At 45.7% G+C, this 13,926-nt stretch overlaps 1 protein-coding gene across 1 annotated transcript in view; it reads right to left on the bottom strand.

Annotated features, from left to right (window-relative positions):
- Nucleotides 1-13,926, bottom strand: part of LOC147677826 (IST1 homolog) — a 171,650-nt gene that overhangs the window by 89,314 nt on the left and 68,410 nt on the right. The gene's annotated exons all lie outside the window — the stretch shown is intronic.

Below are 13,926 nucleotides of genomic sequence, written 5' to 3'. Positions count from 1 at the left end.
CGCTATCGCAGCACCTCCCTGTACCTGTTAAAGCTGTGGAGTATGCAACCATAGCTTGAGCTATCTGCACCTCCATGGAGCTATTAGTGTATGAGGGAAACTTTCACTATCGATGCACCTCCCTGTACCTACTCATTATACGAGGGAAGCTTGCACTATTGCTGCACCCTCCCTGTACCTACTGAGTATACAAGGGAAGCTTGCACTATTGCTGCACCTCCCTGTGCCTATTGAGTATACGAGGGAAGCTTGCACTATTGCTGCAGCTCCCTGTACCTATTGAGTATACGAGGGAAGCTTGCACTATTGCTGCACCTCCCTGTACCTATTGAGTATATGAGGTAAGCTTTCACTATTGCTGCACCTCCCTATACTTATTGTGTATATGAGGGGAGCTTGCACTATTGCTGCACTTCCCTAGACACGTTGAGTATATCAGAAAAGTTTGCACTATCCGTGCATCTCCATGTACCCTTTGAGTATACGAGGTAACCTTGCACTATCACTGCCCTCCATGTACCTCTTGAGTATACGAGTGAAGCTTGAGCTATTGCTGCACCTCCCTGTACCTATTGAGTATATGAGGGAAGCTTGCACTATTGCTGCACCTCCCTGTACCTATTGAGTATATGAGGGAAGCTTGGGCTATTGCTGCACCTCCCTGTACCTATTGAGTGTACGAGGGAAGCTTGCACAATAGTGGCTCCTCCCTCAGCCTACTGAGAATGAGGGAAGCTTGAGCTATTGCTGCACTTCCCTGTACCTATTGAGTATCTGAAGGAAGCTTACACTATCGCTGCACCTCCCTGTACCTATTGAGTATACGAGGGAAGCTTGAGCTATTGCTGCACCTCCCTGTACCTATTAAGTATATGAGGGAAGCTTGCACTATTGCTGCACCTCCCTGTACCTATTGAGTATAAGATGGAAGCTTGCACTATTGCTGCTCCTCCCTGTACCTATTGAGTATACGAGGGAAGCTTGCACTATTGCTGCTCCTCCCTGTACCTATTGAGTATACGAGGGAAGCTTGCACTATTGCTGCTCCTCCCTGTACCTATTGAGTATACGAGGGAAGCTTGCACTATTGTTGCACCTCCCTGTACCTATTGAGTATATGAGAGAGCCTTGAGCTATTGCTGCACCTCTCTGTACCTATTGAGTATACGAGGGAAGCTTGCACAATAGCGGCTCCTCCCTCAGCCTACTGAGTATGAGGGAAGCTTGAGCTATTGCTGCACCTCCCTGTACCTATTGAGTATATGACGGAAGCTTGCACTATCGCTGCACCTCCCTGTACCTATTGAGTATACGAGGGAAGCTTGAGTAATTGATGCACCTCCCTGTACCTATTAAGTATATGAGGGAAGCTTGCACTATTGCTGCACCTCCCTGTACCTATTGAGTATATGAGGGAAGCTTGCACTATTGCTGCTCCTCCATGTACCTATTGAGTATACAAGGGAAGCTTGAGCTATTGCTGCACCTCCCTGTACCTATTGAGTATATCAGGGAAGCTTGCACTATCGATGCACCTCCCTGTACCTACTCATTATACGAGGGAAGCTTGCACTATTGCTGCACCCTCCTTGTACCTACTGAGTATACGAGGGAAGCTTGCACTATTGCTTCACCTCCCTGTGCCTATTGAGTATACGAGGGAAGCTTGCACTATTGCTGCAGCTCCCTGTACCTATTGAGTATATCAGGGAAGCTTGCACTATCGATGCACCTCCCTGTACCTACTCATTATACGAGGGAAGCTTGCACTATTGCTGCACCCTCCCTGTACCTACTGAGTATACGAGGGAAGCTTGCACTATTGCTGCACCTCCCTGTGCCTATTGAGTATACGAGGGAAGCTTGCACTATTGCTGCAGCTCCCTGTACCTATTGAGTATACGAGGGAAGCTTGCACTATTGCTGCACCTCCCTGTACCTATTGAGTATATGAGGGAAGCTTTCACTATTGCTGCACCTCCCTATACTTATTGTGTATATGAGGGGAGCTTGCACTATTGCTGCACTTCCCTAGACACGTTGAGTATATCAGAAAAGTTTGCACTATCCGTGCATCTCCATGTACCCTTTGAGTATACGAGGTAACCTTGCACTATCACTGCCCTCCATGTACTTCTTGAGTATACGAGTGAAGCTTGAGCTATTGCTGCACCTCCCTGTACCTATTGAGTATATGAGGGAAGCTTGCACTATTGCTGCACCTCCCTGTACCTATTGAGTATATGAGGGAAGCTTGGGCTATTGCTGCACCTCCTTGTACCTATTGAGTATACGAGGGAAGCTTGCACAATAGCGGCTCCTCCCTCAGCCTACTGAGAATGAGGGAAGCTTGAGCTATTGCTGCACTTCCCTGTACCTATTGAGTATCTGAAGGAAGCTTACACTATCGCTGCACCTCCCTGTACCTATTGAGTATACGAGGGAAGCTTGACCTATTGCTGCACCTCCCTGTACCTATTAAGTATATGAGGGAAGCTTGCACTATTGCTGCACCTCCCTGTACCTATTGAGTATAAGATGGAAGCTTGCACTATTGCTGCATCTCCCTGTTCCTTCTGAGTATATGAGGGAAGGTTGCACTATCGCTGCACCTCCCTGTACCTATTGAGTATACGAGGGAAGCATGAGCTATTGATGCACCTCTCAGTACCTATTAAGTATATGAGGGAAGCTTGCACTATTGCTGCACCTCCCTGTACCTATTGAGTATACGAGGGAAGCTTGCACTATTGCTGCTCCTCCCTGTACCTATTGAGTATACGAGGGAAGCTTGCACTATTGCTGCACCTCCCTGTACCTATTGAGTAAACAAGGGAAGCTTGCACTATTGCTGCACCTCCCTGTACCTATTGAGTATATGAGGGAAGCTTGCACTATTGCTGCACCTCCCTATACTTAGTGTATATGAGGGAAGCTTGCACTATTGCTGCACCTCCCTATACTTATTGTGTATATGAGGGGAGCTTGCACTATTGCTGCACTTCCCTAGACCTGTTGAGTATATCAGAAAAGTTTGCACTATCTGTGCATCTCCATGTACCCTTTGAGTATACGAGGTAAGCTTGCACTATCGCTGCCCTCCATGTACCTGTTGAGTATAGTAGTGAAGCTTGAGCTATTGCTGCACCTCCCTGTACGTATAGAGTATATGAGGGAAGCTTGCACTATTGCTGCACCTCCCTGTACCTATTGAGTATATGAGGGAAGCTTGGGCTATTGCTGCACCTCCCTGTACCTATTGAGTATACGAGGGAAGCTTGCACTATTGCTGCTCCTCCCTGTACCTATTGAGTATACAAGGGAAGCTTGAGCTATTGCTGCACCTCCCTGTACCTATTGAGTATATGAGGGAAGCTTGCACTATTGCTGCACCTCCCTGTACCTATTGAGTAAACAAGGGAAGCTTGCACTATTGCTGCACCTACCCGTACCTATTGAGTATATGAGGGAAGGTTGCACTATTGCTGCACCTCCCTATACTTATTGTGTATATGAGGGAAGCGTGCACTATTGCTGCACCTCCCTATACTTATTGTGTATATGAGGGGAGCTTGCACTATTGCTGCACTTCCCTAGACCTGTTGAGTATATCAGAAAAGTTTGCACTATCCGTGCATCTCCATGTACTCTTTGAGTATACGAGGGAAGCTTGCACTATCGCTGCCCTCCATGTACCTGTTGAGTATACGAGTGAAGCTTGAGCTATTGCTGCACCTCCCTGTACCTATTGAGTATATGAGGGAAGCTTGCACTATTGCTGCACCTCCCTGTACCTATTGAGTATATGAGGGAAGCTTGGGCTATTGCTGCACCTCCCTGTACCTATTGAGTATACGAGGGAAGCTTGCACAATAGCGGCTCCTCCCTCAGCCTACTGAGTATGAGGGAAGCTTGCACTATCGCTGCCCTCCATGTACCTGTTGAGTATACGAGGGAAGCTTGCACTGGTGCTGCACCTCCCTGTGCTGTTCCTTTATATAAAGGCAGCTTGCAATGCTCCAGCATGTAGTGTGGTTTACATTTTCTGGATTTGACGAACGCTTAGCTACTACTGCTGCCGACTATACTGCATCTGAGCTCTTTATGAACGATGCGGCTACTTCAGCCATCCAATGGTGCATCCATTCTGTGTGCGGGAGCGAAGTCTCACTTGGTGCTGCCTTTGCTGTTTCTGTTGTGTATGTAAGGAGACGCTTTCTGATGCGGTGTTTCCCTGTACGTCAGGAAAGCTTGCCTTGCTTTCATTTACTATCCAAGTGATGACTGTTGCCCTGTTTGTGCCTAGCGCAGCCAGATTTGTTCCGTACGGTGCGCCTGCACTGCTGATGGCTGTGAGATACATATTTTGCGGTCTGCAGGACACGTGTTCTGGTCTGTATCTGTTCAGTGTGTGCGACTTAAGCTCGCCATATTGCACCCTAATGTCTCAGGTAAACTTTCACTGCTGTTCTCCAGTCGAGACCCTGTGCCATGCCTGTGAGGTAAGCGTGCACTCATGAAGCCCAGTGCTGCCCTGGTCTTGGAAGTGAGGCAAGCTGGCACTAGGGCGGTCTGGACCTTTATCTGCCTGCCTTCCAGATAAGGTTCTGCTGCCACAGTCAGGTAGCTTCAATGCACATCAAATGCCATTTACCACGACTACAGGTCAGTACTGCTCATTTTTAGTGCTTGGCAGGATGTATCTAGTGTTAGTACTGTGTGGCACTGACAGGCCCATTCTTTAACCAGTTTTAAGTACATAAGTATACCGAGTATTTGATGCGGTCAGATGAATGTTGTTTCTCCATCCACCCTTGTTTCCTGATGGTTGTGGCCTTTGAGCAGACACCTGCTGCAGCGCACGTGGAGAATGCAGTGCGATATCTGTGCTGGAATGATGGTGGGTGATGAGAGGTGGTAGCAGATCATGTTAAAATGTGGCCGAACTGGCTGTTCTGGAACTCTGACATTCCTCCCTGCTGGGGGCTACGTTCTGATTGAATGGGCTGCCATGACCCACACATGCCCCTGTTACCACTCTTGCCCTCCTGCACGTGGGGCTGGTTTACAAATGTCTGCTGCTGGTTGGAAAAGCAAAGAGAGGTGCAGGGCAGTTAAGTGACTGAGAAGTCAACATAATGGGGCCCCCTATCTTCGCTTGCTTTAGGGACCACGGGAGCCTTGCTCCACTGCTGGGCTGGACCTGCTATTCTGATACTTGGGTTTGGTGCGGTGGTCTCGGACGTACCAGCAACATGTTTTTAGCTGTTGCTGTAGAAGTGGCTGTGGTCACAACTGTTGTGGTGACTGTTGTGGCTCCTGTTCTTGTCATTGATGTCCATGCTGAGGTGGAAACTTGGTTGTTACTGTTGTCTCTACATACATAAATACCTCTGCGATTCGGTATTCGGAAGGGGCGCCCTGAACACGCCCCTTCCTTCCTAATACCGAATCAGTCTGTATTTGCAATTCCAAATTGGGATTCGTAACAGACTCGCACATTGGAATTCATAGATATCAAAATGCATTTTACCAATCGAAAACTGCCCCATTCTGCGAATCTGGCAGTTTGTGACGGTAAACTGCAGGATACATGTGGCCCTACGCTCCCTCGGAAGAGAGAGTCTGACATCTGACCACTGTCTTTGATTGCACAGCAAACGTAATAAGAACAAGACTTAATGGCCCGTTTACAGAAAGTGAGTATGTGGAAGAATACAGTAAACAACATGTGCTGTCTAGTAGGATTCGCCCTAATAAAGCATTGTCAAACCTCAAATGTGTCTGTGTCTTTCTTGAACCTCTTTAATCCACATAACAGTCAAAGGAACAACCACTAGCGGCCCCCACACTCCCAGTCTATAGAGCAAAAGTTACAGCCTTAGAAGAAACCTGGAGGGCATCGAGTTTCTTGACCTCACAAACTTAGGGTCAACTTTTTATATTTCCTTTTTTGGGGTGGGAGGGGGCAGCTGCGACTCAAGCAGCTCCCCCCCCCCCCCCCCACCCCCCCCCCCCCAACTCTTTTAAAGCATTGGTGGTGCCTGTGCCCTCCTGGGCTAGCACAAGGAAGAAACGTTAGGCAAAAAACAGCCAAGCAGGGCATTATGGGATGCCCCCTCCATGGAGCGAGTATATTTGATGAGCAGCTTGGCCGCTTTGCTTAATTACACTCGGCCTTGCGCGGCGTGCTTTATTCTTTTTGTTTTCTTTTATCGTTTTCTGGGGGAGCCCATCTCACCCGAGACACCCAGATGTGCATTTTTGCTGGGGCAGCGCATGGAGCCCACTCCCACACTACCCTGCTGGCTTCCGGCTTTGACAGTTATGTTGTCTGCCAGTGCGAGAGCCGGCAACTGAATTCACCCTGCTGGACTGGTTGAGGCTGCCCTGCTCCCCCCAGATTTGGGCACAGGGAGTGGGGGAAAGACCACTGCCACTGGGAGGTGTGACAGCATTCCCCCTTCATCCCAAGTAGGAGGCCGAGAATGGGGTCCCGGGCCGCAATTTTAAAGATGTTGGTCTTCTGGTCCTGGCAATAGTGCCCTGGGACCCTTTCTTCACCTTTAGGGACCGACGTCCCAGGCCTCATTTCTTGATGTGCCGGCCCGGGTGGGATTAGTGTCCCCAGGCCTTAGAGGACTCTGGGGACGGGGGCACACACACGCTCCCTTCATGGACATAAAGGATTAATAAATCTTGCGCTTACCCTTAGGCACTGGCCGCCCCAGGGGCTTCTTCTGGATGTGCAGTGCAGCCCCACACACTCAGTCGCTCAAGCTGGGAGTCCTTAGTCCATTAAGGCATCAGGAGGCATGTCCTTCCAGCTGTCCATGGTGTTGTCACCATCCAATTCTAAGGTGTAATAACCCAGTCTCTTCCTTGTGCAAGAATCTTTAAGTGAGGGTGGAAAGTTCTAGATGTAAAGCACCCAGGCCAATCCCAGGATGCCCATCACCCATGTCCCAACTCTCCTGCATAGCATGCTGGGACAATCCAATATGGTGCTGTTCAAGTGGTCTCTGTACACACCTCTGGGGTTCGCAGGTCCACTCCTAGCTGGCATCACTGCCAGAGATATTCCCACCAAAATATCAAAGGGGAGCCCCCTTCTGTGTTGGCTCTAGATGTCTGAGGTTCCTCCTTTGTTCAGTGGGCCTGGTACTGTGTTACACTAATTATCAGATGCAGATTCATCCCGCCCCCCCCCCCCAAAAAAAACCCTTTACTCCTCATGCGCTGAGTAAAGCACTGTTAATTGTTCCTTTTGTATGAGGAAGGATTTGTTGCTTCTGCTGGGGAGCAGAGTAATCAACTTGGCCCAGTAGGATGATGAAAGGCATGTGAATCTGATCCTGAGCCGAGCTAGAGAAATATGACAGTTTTAGACAACCTATAAGGTGTGCATGTAGGTTCTTGGGACCTAGACATTCAATCTTGGCATACATGTTTCACCTCAGTTTGATACCTCACTGGACTTCATAGGCCTAAGTGAAGCGAAACTGCAACTAAAGGCATATTTCCCTTTATTGTGTACAAGACAGTGGCACAGCAGATAAACCAGTAAACCTTATGAACCTTACCTGTGAGTGCCCATTAATAGTAGAAGGTCTACATCTTACATTGCAGAATCCCTTCTGCCACAGGCTACCTGTGTGCAACTCCTGGGCTGGTCATGACAGTAGTCTCATATGTGCATCCTGCACATGTGTAGATGTGTGCCCATACGGGTAAGCAGGCAAGTGTCCCTTACCCTAGCTGCTTCACAGTAAATTGATACTTGTATAGCGCACTACTCACCCGCAAGGGTCTCAAGGCGCTTGTACGAATACCGCTGTGGAACCCATCCTGGCTTTCCCTGTGAGGCGTCCACTCCTGGGCACCCCCAAGGTGGAGGCCAGGCATCCTTAGCGTTGTGGGAGCCGTTGTGGAGATTAAGCAAGCTATTGCCCAGAGTAAATCTCACAAACAAAGGGTCGCAAATGAGCTTGCACTACCCAAGTTGAAAGGTACTGCTCCGAATGAAACTCACCTATCACTATCTCACTATGCTTGTAATCTCTATTCTTTTGCCCTTAATGAGATAGTTTTAAAACACTTTTTCTTTAAGCACTCTGCCCCTATAGGTAGGAGTACTATCTGTGGAACAGAACAACCCTGCTCCTTTCCTATGGGAAAGTCATAGCTCACACTGGGTACCTTGCGACCCCCTATCATGGTGACAGTTCTAGTCTCTGTTATGGACTCTGTTGTCATTTCATCTGTTAATATCTACACTCTAAATGGGGAACCCTGTATCAGTAGGGACCTGGATATCAAATAAGGAAACAGAACAATGGTTCCTACACTGTTATTCAATATGTAATGTACACTTGGGTAAGTCGTGTACCAGACTATCTTTAAATGCATGAGAAAATATCAAAATGAATTGGTATGCAATGAATGTTAACATACCTAAGAAAAAAATGCTGTGAATGAAATACAAATGTATTTAAGAATTTGTAGAGATAACTGCGTGTCTCCAGTCCACAAACAAGCGTGGTTATGGTAGAGTGCTAAATAAGCAAGAAAAAGAAAGTTTTTGGTTGTGTACAATATGATGGGAAATAGAGCTGAACCTCCTCGGTAGATTGCAAATTCCTTGTTAACTGGAAAAACAACCTGAAAATCAGAGTTGTTGATGATTTAACCCCATACAGACACGTAAAAAATCAGAATTCGGTGTCTAGGGCATTTCAGGCAGCAAACCTTGAGTGGTTGGCATTCAATCATTCAAGATTTGTAAAGCACAGCTAATCACCCGATAGGGTATTCAGGCGCTTGCAGGCCCCAGAGGGTTATTCTAACAGCAATTCGGAATTCCGAAAGTGAGGTGATGGTCCGGAGGTGCATGAGGAGGCGGTTACAGGTCTTTGCTGCGATGTGGGAGAAAGAGCGTCCTGCATTTATGCTTCTGAAGATGCGAGGAGTATGGTTAAGTGAAAGGGAGGTGGAACGTAGTCTTCTGGATCTTTGTGGTGGTAAGCTGAGGCCTACCTGTAAGCAGAGGCCTACCTGTCAATCATGAAATTGACAGGGTGCTCTAATTTAGGATCAATGAGCAGAGCACTGTTGACCACAGAAAGAGAAAATTGTCTCAAAATCCCCAAGGTGTCATAAATAGGAGATTGGGCCCCAGTGCACCATCACTGTCAGGGGTCAAATGGTAGAATTGCCCCAAATATTCCTGTTGCATCTATTCTTGATAGAGGGAATACAAAATCAACTATATTTCATATTTTTGTCAAGTTGAAAACTGGGACGTTATCAATCAGTTTGCTGTCACTACCAGACTAACGAGTGATGACCATCGGATTGCTTCAGGTATTGGTCATGCAAACAAAGATCCTTTCAGATTCTGGATTTTCTGCTTTACCTTCTGATTATCCGAGCTACTCCATCACCATTAATTTTATCCACTTAAAATGGAACACGCATGTGAGAGAGGGCATCTATCCATTCCTAATAAATAACATTTTACCTATCTTTGAGGTTCTTGGTCGATTGTTGGACCTTGCAAGAAATTAATTATCTAAACCAGCAAGAAACAAAAATAGCATCTCAATGACTGGGTTGATAGGAAGTCCAAGAGGCCAAAGAAAATCCTCTATAAAGTAATTAAACATAAAACCCACTCCAGATCTTGGCTTTCATGAAAAAAGAAAGAATATAAGAAGTTAATCTCTCTCAAGAAAGGCTACATATTAAAAAAGGTAGCCACTCATTGTGTCACTCTACAACAGATAAACTAATTGTGGGATTTTGGTGATTGATTGCAATTGGCGTAAGGGACTAGTCCCCATGCATATATTATAACATCCTTTAAGAAAGCAGGCTTTTCCATTTTACCAACCTGTACCCCAATGCCTTAATAGAAGTGCTTGAATCAGGTACAGCTAACATAACCTGTTCTCCAAGTAGTATATTGGTGTACAAAACATTTACTCCATCAGAGATTTTAGAAGTGTTTAATCTCCGAGAAAATTGAAAGCACCAAGTCCTGATTCTGTGTTGCTGGTCATTTTATGCAGGATTGTGAACCAAGGGCAGTTCCCATCAGACACTTTTTCAGTCCTGTGCCTATTCCAGAGGGGATCCTAAATCTTCATGAGGGGCAGTACTGATTCCCATATACATGAAAGATGATATTACTATCAAACTGCCACCCAATATCCCTTCTTGACATTGTGGAAAGCTACTACAGTATAACCGAATGTATTGAAAAACACACCATGATATAGGATGTATAAGCAGGTTTCAATCGATCAATAGGAATCATTGATAGTTATAATGAAATACGTCCAGCTAAAAAGAGGTAGGGTGTTTAGTATCATTTGCTAATAAAGACTAGTCCACTGTGAAGGCCGACTTGTTCAAGCTCAAGATCCCACATTATTTGTTGGACCTTTGATTCCTTTTATATATTGGAAACTTTGACCCAGATTAACCCTTTAAATGCGGGCTTAATTTTCCCACAGTGCGAGAAAATTTCACGCGTGCACAAAGCGGACGGCTCCCGGACGTCCGACGCACCCACCACCCGTGATGTCGGCCGGGGTCCGTGCGACGCATCCAAAGGGTTAATACTGAAATAGTTGGGTGCTATGTTCCCTGTAAGATGCACGCGCAGCCTACTGTTTGCAGGCACGTAATGGCCTCTGCTAGAGTGCGCAGTCCGGCTGGTGTGAAGTGCGTTCTTATGTAGATGCACTTACACCTTTAAAAGCCCTTTCAATCCAGATTCCTTATCAACAAGCTTCCATGTGGCTTTTGCAGCCTTATGGCCAGAGCTGAAACTTTGGAGCTGATGAACCAAGGTCGATTCTCAGCAACACCAAACATCCTATTCTGAGCAGATCACTTCATCTTCCCAGGTTTACAAAAACAACGTAACTGGTGCTCATGTAAAATGTTCCAATGCCTTGCCCTAAATAAAAACAGCAGAAACACGCACAACGCGGTAAAATCAAACCATTAGCATAAAAGAGTAAAGACAAATAGATGCATGTTTAGTAGCTGATTCGTACAAAGTAAAACCTGCTCAAATTATTGCTTCCCTGCTTAACTTGTGCGACCTTAAGCAAATATTTTATTTTACCAAAACTCCTTTTCTTCATTGTTGCATATGAAAGCACTTTCAAATATGTGAGTCCAGAATACCAGTTGTACAAAGACCTATTGTGTGTGATTTAATAGACTATAATGTTGCTCTTTAACAATCTGGGCCACCTACATGGTTTAAATCACAACTGACATGCCTTTTAGTTCACTAGTGGTATGTGTTTAAAAACGATGGGCCTCATATACAATATTTTGACGTACGGCAGCGCAGCAAGCCTTCCTGGTGCGCTGCCATGCGTAAAAAGAAACGGGCAGGATTGCGCCATATCTACAAGATGCGGTGCATTTTTGTCCTTTTCCCCTGCGTGGTGCACAATGGGCTGCCATGCCCCAACGCAGGCACCCTTAGTCATGGTGCAAGGGTGTCTGGGTTGTAGAGGTGATTGTTTTTGTACAGGAAGGGACACCTTCCTGCACAAAAACAATCACAAGAGGTGTTTTCCTCTTTCTAAGTGTGCTGCAGAATGCAGCACACATAGAAAAAATAAAAAACGAGGTGAAATAAAAATATTTCTCCTCGTTGCACCTCCCCTATACCTCCCCTGGGGAGGCCTAGGAATCGGACGCATTCCCAGGTTTATGAAACCTTCTAAATCTGGGATTGGATCATGTTCCATGGATGCTGCGTGGGAACACTCACAGCAACACCTATGGAACACCCCTTTCACGCAGAGTAATGCATAAAAGGGGGCCTCATTTACAAGGCCATGAAAAGCCATGCAGGGTGGCTTTACGTGGCCTTGTAAATATGGCCAGGCACACTGCGCCACCGGTGCATCCCAAAAAGTGGTGCACCAGCGGCACAATGGGATTTTAAATAAGTCCATTATCATTTTTAATAAGTACTTCTCAGTGCATTGCTATAATGTGACATATTCATGTCAAAGCTTCAACATGTTAAAGAGGTTTGTTGTATGATTTAAATAGCAAACATTTTCAGGGCTAGGCTCGTACACTGGCTTTAAGAGCCAAGCCAAGCCAGGCCCTTGGCTAGGCTTTGGTTTGGCTCTACCTCTTAATATGTTGGCTAGCCCACCTTTAAATTAAATAGTGCGAAATAGAGAAATAGTGCGAAATAGTGTGTCCGTGTAGCAATACGTTCAAGTTTCTGGCATTAAAATGTACAAATACAAGTTATCTTCTCATTATTCTAATATAATGTTGAACTGTTCCCTCCTAAGAGCATAAAGACACACTGTGTTTGTGTTGTGAGAGGGAACTTTATTACCGCTAGTCTGAAAACAGTTCTGTGTCTGTGCTTTACTGATATAATAAGGCTGCTTATACTTTGGCTTAAAAAACTGAAGGGTGATGAATTTCTTGCGACCTAATGCCTTTGTAAAGCTGTACCTCCATTATATTAAGGATAATTGTAAAACAAGCAGATGCTGGTTGGATTTTTTTAAACATTTCCCGGCTGATTTGTATGCACACGTACCATGTTGTCTAGCTGGTGTCATTTTTAAAATGTAATTTTTAAAGCGGTTGACGTTTTTTCTCCACATGCAAATGGTGTAATGCAGCCCTGACAATACTTACCTCATGCACAAGTTAAAACAGTATGTTCCAAAGAGCTCAATTGTGTGTGTGTGTCAGATGGGTGTAACTTGCCCAGTGTTGTTTTGCAGACTACTGATTGGTAGTAACTTAGGAAAGTTCTTCACAGGAGGGTTGGAAACCAAGAAAGTCTTCACCTCTCCACTTGCAGTGCATCGGTACCACACCTGTAATAGGCCTGTGTAAATTATTTCACTCCTAGGAGTTGAAATGAAATCTGCACACCAAATCACATGCCTTCTCCTCTCCATGCATTAATTGTTACCCTACATGAGCCTTGTGCTAGATTAGGACTTCTAATATCTTACTCTGGCTGCCCTTCAGAAACATCCTTTATCCAAAACAGTGTTTCTCACAGCAGGAAACACTAGAGCTGTCTCTAAGCTGGAGCACCTACAACATGGGCTCAAGGAAGTATGAAATCTCAGCACCTGGATGTCTTCATCCTTCCAGAAGCAGTAGTCGGGGCAGTCAAAGGATATACCCGACCTAGAAACGTCCTCACCTTAAAAAACAAACTACAGCTAAATCTCTTCTAGCCATTCACTGAATGGCAGTGATCCAGTAGACTAATCTTCATCTCCTTGTTAAATGAAAAGTCGTTTAATTTTTTAAGGTTGCTCAGCCTCTACGGCCTCACTTCAGTGACTTGGTTTCCTCCCTCCAGCTACAGGAATGCAGGCAATGCACTTCCACTATCTGGGAAGCTGGGAAGCTGTTCTCAAATCCATCCTACGCAATCCCAAACCAGGGGCCTCCAATTGCGTTCCTTTCGTACTTAGGCAAAGCATCTGTGAGGCAAATTTTAAGAGTAAAAATCAGAAGACAAAGCTCCCACATTTGTAGATTCTCCTTTCAATGTTTGCATTATTTTTCATGAATATTCTCCCAAGTTGCTTTGATCAGGAGGGTATTGCATCATTCTAGCATAACCTAAAGTGCTCAACAGTTCCCTATATATGCTTCCGGCCATTACATTACGCTTCCAGACCCTCAGCTGATCAGCTGTCCATGCTGAAGCAGTGGTCTGGCAATAGCCTAGAAGTGGACTGTTCACCTGATTCTAGGGCCTATCCAAGGAACCCAATATAGAACCGTATCACATGCAAATAATGATGTTTCTTTTTGCCGTTTAGTATCCTCGGAGTGCATGCTATCTAAAACATCTACTCTGTGCCTAAAACCCTACCTGAACATTTTGACCTTGAT

Source organism: Lissotriton vulgaris, chromosome 12, assembly GCF_964263255.1.
Source record: "Lissotriton vulgaris chromosome 12, aLisVul1.2, whole genome shotgun sequence".
NCBI lineage: Eukaryota > Metazoa > Chordata > Amphibia > Caudata > Salamandridae > Lissotriton > Lissotriton vulgaris.
Note: the sequence above shows the minus strand (reverse complement) of the source record. Positions and strands in the feature narration are given on the sequence as shown.